At 45.7% G+C, this 11,153-nt stretch overlaps 1 protein-coding gene across 1 annotated transcript in view; it reads right to left on the bottom strand.

Annotated features, from left to right (window-relative positions):
* ARHGAP39 (Rho GTPase activating protein 39) overlaps nucleotides 1-11,153 on the bottom strand; it is a 49,274-nt gene that overhangs the window by 37,372 nt on the left and 749 nt on the right.

Raw genomic sequence — 11,153 nt, forward strand, 5'->3', positions numbered from 1 at the left:
GCGTTTGTAACAAACAATGGACACAGCCACAGGAAGGATGTCATCACAACAACCACATCGACAGCTGAGATGGATTTCTGAGCACATATCCCACTGGTCCTTCTCTTGAGTGCAGCACAATGTCCACTCGAGTTCATAAGTGAGTCGCTTGCAATCTCGATCCCATGGTGACAGAATGGTCCAAATGGCGACACACGGTGATGTAGGCATCAAAATGTTGCCAGTATGGAGATTACTCTCAACCGTTGTGGGTCTTAACCGGCTCAAGCACAGCCTTAGTGAAGGCTGAAAGCATTTTCATTTTGGAAAGCATAGATCAGAGAGGAAGTGACATCACCAAGGACACTTTAGATTGTTATGTTTGTGCAACAGCTCCTGCATGGGGGCAATGACTATAATGACTACAGTTCCGAGTGATAATCATCAGAAACATTTCTCTTGAGGACGCCTTTTATGTTTTCATTGATCCGAGGCTTGCGGAGGACCTTGAATGCAAACCATATGCGGGACAAAGACATCAGTGTACGCAACCAGGAATTACAAGGACAGCAGCAGACGATGGACAAATACTTTCGCATGTGGGATTTGACCCTGTGTTCTCAGCTCATCATGAATGAGCCGAACAGGCACATCAAGCAACCCTTTCACAAAGTACTTCACAAGATGTAATTGATATGATGCTTAGCAAAGAACCATTTAACAAGTTTCCATTTGTTGCTGCGAAAGATATTCACAGTCGGCGTTCACATTGACAATGAAGATCATACAAGCTTTATCCCTTCCGCTCCTCAGGTGATTTCTGCATACCTTGAGCTCGCCTTGGGATGCCTGTGTTATGCTTTAAGGGGAATGAAAGAAGGGAATGACGAATAATAGTTCTTGTCGAAGTCGTTCGTCCATTTCATGAGCCCGAAAATGGTACAACACAGAGGCCCAAGGGACTGACACTCTTTACCATGGACCTTTACCGGCTAACACTTCGAGTCTCTGCACATTAAGGGTTCCGTGAAGCTTAAACCAATTACGGTGTTTGAGCCTGTGAGCCATGCTCCGAGAAGGCACTGACCACAACATTACCGCGCGGTTGTTTGGAGTCTTCCCTTTGCTAGCTTAGTTCGTATCATTGAGCGACGCAAGATCTTATGAAGAAGAATTTGTCCTCAAGTGGAAAGTTGGACAAAATCTGGGGAAATGAGGCCACCTGGCTGCACTGACATCAAGGTGAAGTTAGAAGCGGAGCTTGTGTCAGCACCGAGGGGCATCCTGAGGCCTTCGAGTCGGCGGTTTTGCTCTTCGAGGATGGGGTGGCATGGTAATGAAGCCTTGGGAAGCTTTCTGCACAGCATGCTGGGATGAAACGGGTCATACAATATAAATTGTGATCGTGTGAAGAAGGATTTGTGTGCTGGTTCATCGTTTGTTTTCAGTTTCCGTTAATAACATGCAATAAAAGATACCCCGGTGGAGAAGTACTTTACCATAGCAGTTAGGGGGTCATTTTCACATTCCAGGCGTTCCTTTTACTTGCCGTAATTTTGCAGCAGTGACAGCAGATCAAGTCTGACATCACACCAGCCACCCAGCCACCCACATAAGTACATACACAAACACACACACACAAACACACCCACACTCCCTCCCTCTCCCCGGCCCAGCTTTGCCAGCTGCCTCTGCACGGCCAGAATGCTAACGAGTGCCGGTGATGGCATCAAAACCCGCTTCGCCAGGCACGACTCTGCGGCTCACTGCCAAATGATTGCACCAATCACTATTACGGCTATCATGGCCCCGACATCAGTGTGCTCGCCACAACAGGAAAGGTAGTGCTGAATGCATCGGCAGTGGGCTCAGGGTTAACTTTAACCTTCCACACCTGAACTCTGGCATGCACGTACATTATTTGGGCTGCTGATTCTGGCTGGCTGCTGATTTCAGGGGAAAAGACCGTTACAGACAGACATTTGAGTGGGTTAGCCAGCACATTACTTCAAAATATGATGTCACTAGAAAGTGCTGTACAGGCTTGAAAAGATCAAATATTGTAGAAAATGAAATGGCGTACAAAGCATCGTGAAGTTCAAAATGTGTAATACTACGACTACTACTACTACTCCGACAAAAAAAAATAGAAGGCCACTCAATAGAGCGCATACCTCCACCACGTAATGCCTGATCCACGAGAACATATCGAGCCCAATACATTTTTGAAATATCATACTACACAATACTATATCGTTTTTGACCCTGTCTCTCAATGGGGAAGAATCATTAAAAAATTAAATAATTCTCGTAACCAGATCCAGATTTGGATCTTCAACAAAATCGAATCAGTTTGTCCTTCTGACACACCAAATATGTCCACCACGTTTCGTCCGAATCCATCCACAACTTTTGAGATATCGTGTACACAAACATACAGACAGAAATGGGTGAAAACATAACGTCCTTCACCTTCGGTGGCGAAGGTAAATATCATGCTCTGTATCGTTTTTGGCCCCTTCTCTCAATGGTGAAGAATCACTTTAAAAATTAAATAATTCTTGTATCCAGATTCGGATTCAGATCTTCACCAAAATCAAATCATTTTTGTCGTTGCCACACACCTAATGTGTCCACCAAGTTTCGTCCGAATCCGTCTACAACTTTTTGAGATATCATGCTATATATCAGTTTTGGCCCAAACTCTCAATGGTGAAGAATCACTTAAAATACTCGAGTAGTCGGATCCGGATCTGGATCTTCACCAAAATCTAAGCAGTTCATCCTTGTCACACAAACAGACAAACAAATAAATAAACCACGGTCTTGCCAAAAGGTGACCACGTGTGACTTCTTTAAGGTCACACTGAGGTGAACAGAGCTGCTATCCACCAGGAGCGACCCCTTGAGGAATATCTGCCTACGAGAGATTCCGATGAGAATCGTTCCACAGAGTAACCATGAAAAATATGCTTTTGCCTCATAACGTCACCAAATGACGTCATAATGTCTCAAGCTTGACATATCTAGAAAGCACTCATCGAGGTGTTCAATTTGAGGTGCTACACAATATGGTTCCTAAAACTTGAAAATTTGACCTTGGGGTCAAATATTTTTGACCTCAGGCGCTAACCATGAAGGTCAAGGCCAATCGCCACCAAAAATTAATCAGCTGAGCGCCAGAACATGAACTATATTCCCATGAAGTTTGAAGACGATCCAATCAAAATTACTCAAAAAATAAGGGTTTCGTCGACTCCCCTGATTTGCGACAAAGTGACCTTGACCTTTGACCTTGACCTTCAAAATTTTGTGCACTGAAAGGGACCTCTATAGGCCTCTGATATGCGAAGTTACAAAAATTTCCAATGATAACTGTGCTCTGCAGAATTTTTTATACGTGATTACAGACAAACAAAAAACATACAAACAAACAAAAAAAAAAAACATACAAGCTGACTAACATAACTTGCAAAAACTTCGTTTTGGCAAGATAACAAGCAGTAGGCGGCAATGGGTCGCCGAGCATGGAAACTATAAGATATAGAGCAAAATGGATGTCATATAGCGGAATAGGGAATCACCTGAAGATTATGCATATCAAATCTCATCCAGTTCCATCCACTGATAACTACTCGGTATCCATTTGAATGAAAAGTACCGAAAATGCGGTGTGAAATCGGAAATCCCCAAAGTTCGAGGGGGTGCTATGGGTGAACAAAGATCTAAATCGAAAATCCGGCTTGTTCGTTTGTGCACAATGTATTCCAGACGATTAGTGTGAATTTTCATGACCATCCGACCATAACCCTAGGAGGAGTAGTATTTGGCGCGAAGGCACCTCCAGCTCTCGCATATTATCGAATTTTGCACTCATTGACCTTTGACCCCTGACCTAAGCGAAATCGGTCAATATGTCCTGAGGCAAAGTTGTAGTCCTCATTGAGTACTATCAACCTGCAAAGTTTCATTCGTATCGATGCACTCACCTGGTCGCTCGGGGGCCTTCAATTTTCGCCAATTTTCGCGCATACCCTAATTGCAGGGGGCGCTGCGGGTAAAGTATTCCATTTATCACAAAAATCGGAATACATTTGATAGAGCATCACCTGTAGATCATTCGTGCCAAATTTCATAAGCCTACGTGGGATAATGGCTTTCGGAATTGATTTCGCGTGAACGGTACCGATTTTGAAGGTTTTTCGGTTGTTCCGAAGGAACCAAAGCGTCCCTAGCAACCATCACAATTTCCAAAGCACGAGGTCATAAGATGTACCTACCACCCGAGTTTGGTCAAAATCCACCCACGTTTACTACCAATTATGCTGATGACAAACGAACAAACATCCAAACAAACAGACAGAATTACTGACAATAAGGGTCACCTATTTTGGCGACCCAACAGAGAGACAGACAGACAGACAGAATAACAAAGTTGACTGACCAATATACTTGAAAAATCTTCGATTTTGCAAGTAACAAACAGACAAACAAACAAACAAACAAACAGAGAGGGGTGAAAACATAACCTCCTTCACCTTCCATGACGGAGGTAAAAAATACTAAATGGCAGACTCAGTAGTTCCAGTAATACTTCCACCAGGCTGGACAGTTTACGTTTTTTATCCCACTGATAGGCCGGATATACATCCGGACCTGAACAAAAATCGAATCCGCTTGTTCTTGTCAGCTACCCAACTCATCCACTGAGCGTCATCATAATCTGTCCACAATTTTTTGAAATATTATGCCATATATCATTTTGGCCGCATCTCTCAATGGTGAAGAATCACTTTAAAAGATTAAAAAATTCTCATCTCTGGATCTGGATTCGGACCTTAACCAAAATTGAATCAACTCATCCTTGTCAAACACCCAACACGTGCACCAAGTTTTGTCCGAATCCGTACACAAGTTTTTGAGATAGCCTGTTCACAGACAAACAGAAAAAAACGGACAAACAGACAAACAGAGGTAATAAACATAACCTCCGCCAACTTTCGCTGGTGGAGGTAATGACAATACCTTCAGAAGAAGGTGATGCAATACAGTTTAGAAGATGGGGTTTGACATCCGTACTGGGCCTGGCCCCATGATGTCCCACACAACCCCAACACGATAATTTCATTCCACTTGAACACAAATGTATTCAAAGGATCTCAACGAGCACGTTCACAAACCAGGCCTGTGGAAAGAGGGGTTTCGGTGCATGGATCGAGTCAATCCCCCCACTCACCATGTAGGGGAAAAAGTTTTGGGTCGTCGTGAAGATCCGCATCAACGGAATCATTTTACGGTCACCCCTCACTCCCACATCACGGTTCACTCTGACCCGCGGTCGACGCTCGCCTGGGAACCCGAAAGATGGTTATAAACCCTCTTACTGGCAGACGATCAACTACTTACTTACAACTAAGTGGAACTTACAACCGCATAACGTGGCCGTTTGCACATGGACTGCGGTTTCAACTCCTCACATTTTGCATCTCTTTCACAACTAGACCATCTGATGTTATCCGAAATGTTAACGCGCCAAACAAATACATGTTACGTTTACATTTGTTTGGCACGCCTATGCAACCCAAAGGTGGACATCAAATCGCACGTTCGTAAATTGACATTTGAAATTAACTCAGTGAGGTCAACCAACTGCACTTCACGATGACGGTGCGAGTGTTTTGACATGAGCACTGTATTGAAAACCAATTATCGTTTCATGGCTTCCTTTTGGCAGAGCATTGGCCGAGGAAGGAAACCTGCTCCGAAAAGCTTTTAGGACCGGATTTGCAAAAGTCAAGTCCGTCGCTCGAGGCCATTTGAGATACGAGAATGAAATTGAAAGAATGAAACCTTGAGCTCGCTCAACCGAGCAGAGCATTTGCCGATGATCCGATCGCCGTGTTCATTAAAATAAACCCAAGACATCAGGTGTTGTGGAAGTCACGTGAGTGGACTGTAGCCGAGCGGGCCCCGTTGGGGATAGCTTTCATTTCACTAATTGCATTGACGGTCGGCTCATCGGCAGAGTAAATTTGTCATGTTAAGAGCTCCATTTAGTGGGGAACATATCTCTGAGACACGTCGGCCGTCATGCGGACGCAGCGCAAGTTGAAGGTGCAGACGACGTGGAAGGAAAATTGAAAACAAACGAATACCAGAAACCTACGTGGGAGGAGAGTTCCATTTTTCTTCCAGTTTACAGACTGTGGAACTCCATTTGGGACCGTCAATGGCATTATCAAGGTCACAGAAGCTCTGTGGTTTACGGTCGTATGAACTTCCCATGATGAATTCCAGTCGGAAGAGCGGTTATCATGTGTCCGCGTTTCCTCATGCGGTTTGGGTCGGACATTCGTTCCTTGGGGTAGGACTGTGAGCTGTGGAAATGAAACATGTCTCTCTCCGGAGCCAGATACTCTTGCTTTCAGAGCATTTACATAAAGCGGAAATAATTTAATCAAAAAGACCAACCCGCTTGTCGATAGACTATCATTGAGGAGAAGGTAGACACGAAGGACCAATCAACGCAATCTCAAAAAGGTAACAACTGTTCATTTCATTATGTTGTATAACAGCAAATGGAGGTGTTTTGTGAACCATTGCACTGCAGATGGTAGACAGTACAGATGTCTCGTCCACAGGTGTCTGTGCATATTTGGATGAAAGCAAGTTCTATCCACAAGGTAGTAGAATGACGAAAAAAAATTCACACTTTCTGAACGACTTACGAGGATAAACATTGCTTGAGGCATCAAATATACTCACAGAGATTGGTATGTATTAGAGGCTTGACTAATCAATCTCAAGATGGCAATGTATGAGCCTGGAATGTACTCAGCACAGGCCAGCTCAGTAACAGAGTGTCGTGTTTTGGAACCAGAACAAATCCTGAAGGCCTCACACCTTGATATTTCCTGGATTCAAGCTGATCACACTTCCTCCGGCCGGTTCAAAATCCTGTGGCTATGTTTTCAGAATGCGTACTTCAACGGATGAAACCATAACCTAACTGCCTGACTCCAACAATAGTGCTTAAAATAGCTGTGAGTAAAGGCATTTGTTGAAATCATAAACATTATTAACGTTGCTATATTGGGTATAAGCTATGGAGGCATCTGCACGAGCCCCGGTACAGAGGTGAGCAAAGACCTCAAAGGTTGCTGAACAAATGAAAGATGCTATTTGTATTGTCTGCACAAGATTTGTTCCATACCATAGATAGCCTAGTCAAAAAAGGCCTGCAGTTTGTGTGACTTCTCGATAGGGCCTGCGGCGCGGTTTAAGTCCCCGACTGGGCCTGAGGTCTGTGCAAGTCCCCGACCGGGCCTGCGGTCAATGCAAGTCCCTGACTGGGACTGTGGGTGATGCAAGTCCCTGACTGGGCCTGCAATCAGTGTGACTCCATGACCAGCCAGCTGTCGGTGTGACTCTCTAACAGGGCCTGCTGTCGGTGTCTAATCGGACATATGGTTTGTGCCACTTCCCGAAAGAGTCTACAGTCTGCATGACTCCCCGACAGGATCTGTGGTCTGTGCGATTCCCTGATAGGAACTGCAGTTGGTGTGATTCCCTGACAGGGTCTGTGATCGGTGTGACTCCACAACAGGGTCTGCGGTTGATGCAACTGCCCGACCGGGGCTGCTGTCAATGCCACTCCCCAACAGAGTTTGCGGACAGTGTGACTACTCGACAGCGCTGGTGGGCGGAGTGACTACTCAACAGCACTTGTGGTCAATGTGACTCCCAGACAGGGTCTGTGGTCCGAGCGATTCCCTGACAGGGTCTGCGGTCACTGTGACTACTCAACAGCGCTGGTGGGTAGAGTGACTACTCGACAATACGTGCGGTCAATGCGACTCCCAAACAGGGCCTGCGGTCAGTGTGACTCCCAGAGAAGGCCTGCAGTCGGTGTGATTCCCAGCTGGACCTGCTGTCGGTGCGAATGTCTGACATGGCCTGCTGTCAGTGTGACTTGGCAACAGGGACTGCTGTTGGTATGACTCGCTGACAGGGTCTGTGGTTTGAGCGACTCCCTAACACGGTCTGCGGTCAGTGTGACTACTCGACAGCGCTGGTCGGTTGAGTGATTACTCAACAGCAACTGCAGTCGATGTGACTCCCAGACAGGTTCTGCTGTCGGTGTGACTCGGTGTATTCCAAAAGTTTGACCAGTTTGTGATTTTGTCAAGGTCTGAAGAGAGGGAAGAGGCTACCCGCTGTTTGTCAGAAGGATTAGAAATGTCATGGCAGAGAGTGGAGTCATCAGCAAAGAGATAAAGAATATTTTCCAGTGAGTCAGTGAGACCATTGATGAAGATTAGGAATAATATGGGGCCTAGAACACTGACTTGGGGTACTCCGGTCTTGACAGGGAGAGGCGATGAAAGGGTTCCGTAGAGAGCCGCACATTGGCTATGAAAGTAGAGGAAGTCACTAATCCAAGAGTGGAGATGGCTTTGGATTCCACAGGCAGACAATGTGGAGAGCAAGGCAGGATGCCAGACTGTATGAAAAGATCGAGATATGTCTGGAGAGACGGCCCTGATCTCTTGTCTGATATTGAGGTCCTCCATCCATTCTTGGGGGATGAGAAGCAGCATGTCCAAGGTAGAGTGACCAGGTCTGAATCTGAATTGATGATCTAATATGAGGCTGTTGGAGAAAAGGAATGATTTTATGTGAACTGCGATGATGGGTTCCCCATGACCTTGCTGATGATTGGAAGTACAGTGAGCTGATTGGTCCATAGTTAAGGGGATCCGTTTTTGCACATTTTTATGCAATGCTGTGATGTTGGCCGATTTACAAGCAGATGGGAGACGATGTCTCGTAAATGACAGGGTGAAAAGGACAGAGAGAGGAAGTACAAGAGTAGTAGAACAGGTTCTTAGGACACGTGAGTTGATGCCGTCTGGTGCAGTTGTAGAGTCAGAGCTGAGAGTTGCTAGAAACGTTTCCATCATTTCAGGTGCAATTTAGGAGCTGTTGGGAATGACTGGGAAGGATGGGTTGAGGGAGAGAGGGGGTGAGAGAGAGAGAGAGAGAGAGAGAGAGAGAGAGAGAGAGAGAGAGAGAGAGAGAGAGAGAGAGAGAGAGAGAGAGAGAGAGAGAGAGAGAGAGAGAGAGAGAGAGAGAGAGAGAGAGAGAGAGAGAGAGAGAGAGAGAGAGAGAGAGAGAGAGAGAGAGAGAGAGAGAGAGAGAGAGAGAGAGAGAGAGAGAGAGAGAGGTTAGGGACACAATATTTAGAAGTAAACAAATAATTGAGGCATTCGGCCTTCTTATGAGCAGAATCGGCTGTGATGACATTTGAAGTGAGAGAAGGGATGGAAGAGGAGCAAACACTAGAGACAGACTTGACAAGGCACCACCAGGTTTTAGATGAGGGAGACAAATTTGAAAGTTCATTCTTGAGAGTGGACAGATGTTGTTTCCCGGATCTCCTGAGGACAGACACACTTGTTGGGGACTTTGTGGAATGATCTGAGGTTGCCTTCGGTGGGATTTGACTTCCAGGAGGAGAATGCAAGTTGTTTTAAAGCAACTGTCTCACAACAGGATTCAGAGTATCAAGAGTGAGATGTTGGGTAAGATAACTGAAGACGAGATGGGATGAAACTGTGCGTAAGAGAGAGCAGGTTTCTGTGGAACAATCCCAGGGTTGAGTTAATATCAGGGGCGGTGGATATAGGAGACCAGTCCCGAGGTGTGATGGCTGCTTGTAGTCCCTGCCAGTTTGCCTGAGTGAACATCCAGACTCGCCGATGCTGATGCTGTTCTCTGAGAATGGCCAGGAGAGATGTTGACTTTCATAAGCACGTGATCAGATGAGCCAATTACGGCAGAGGGCAGTTTTAAATGTCTGACCTGAAAAAGAGTTAATTCAAAACATCAAATGTTCATCCATGTCATGTAGAAAACATTACATTGGCAAACACCAATCATCATAGAACGATACTTTTGGATGGTACAGTGTTCGTGTTATATACCGTTGTATGTAGACAGGTTTAAGCAAATGTAGGCAGGACGGACAGCTAAATCCCATTTTCAATAACCGTGTGTTCCGCCATTTAGTGCCTTTACTGTTACAACACGACAAGAGAAGTTAAACCGGACATTAAAACCATTCAGACTTGAACCTGGATGGGAGGCTGATGACGAAGAGGTTTTTCAACCAGACATCAATGGGATCTCTTGCAGTGAAGCTGAGTGGCTCGGCCTGTTACTGTCACATCACAGGCAGGTTGGTGGCCTCTCTCTATTCTAGCACCTCCTTTTTGGCCTTACACCCTCTGCCCTATCTTGGCTCTGCAGGGTCTACACAGTCTCCCAATAACCCTCTTCTTGTTAAACCCAGTAACCCTCTTGTTACCTCAGGTCATCCCCCAACCATACTCATGATGTTTTCTACCCCAAATGAGGCCATTCCCAAGCGCTCCCCTTTTTCATAATTATTGTGATTCCCGATCACCCTGCACCCCACTGATCCCCCTCTCCCTCACCTCTTTTTGTTAATTGTCAGTTGATTTGTTCCTTTTCTGTTTCATTCTAACCTTCTCTCCTTCCTCTTCTTCCTGTACTTCATTCAGCCTGTGTGCAGATTGTTCACCCCGTGTGTTCTTCCCCGTCGACCCCTTGATCACCAACCACTCTCACTGCTACTGTGCTGTTGGTGTTTCTCCCTCTCCATTCTGCTCTAGCTCTTCCATGAGCCTCGATCAAGGATAAATTTTTAAAAATTAATTTGGTCCCAAATAAAAACAAAATAAAGATCATCCCGTGTCGGGGTTCTCATGAGGTCAGAATCATTCAGGTCTTACAGGGACAGAACAAGTGGTCTATATAGGTTAGGTGGCGACCCATCTCGGAGGGACAAACAATCCTCATCCTCAGGTGGTTCCTTGAAGACCTTTTTTTTTTACACATTCTGCCGGATCATGAGTGTAAGCAGAGAGCGAGCCGTAGCCCTGGAATAAATACGAGATCATAGGTGTAGGTCTGGTGGTCTTCCCGGCACGTATCCTGGACCAAGATGGTGGTGGGCAGAAAGGTATTGCCAGCGGTTAAATCACATTACGTAACCTCTGATACATCATGTAGTGCGGGGGTGGACCGCTGATGGACGTACACCTCTGATACATCATGTAGTGCGGGGATGGACCGCTGATGGACGTACA

Source organism: Eptatretus burgeri, chromosome 11 (assembly GCF_056783735.1).
Source record: "Eptatretus burgeri isolate ZD-2024b chromosome 11, Ebu_testis_v1, whole genome shotgun sequence".
In the NCBI taxonomy this organism is placed as follows: domain Eukaryota; kingdom Metazoa; phylum Chordata; class Myxini; order Myxiniformes; family Myxinidae; genus Eptatretus; species Eptatretus burgeri.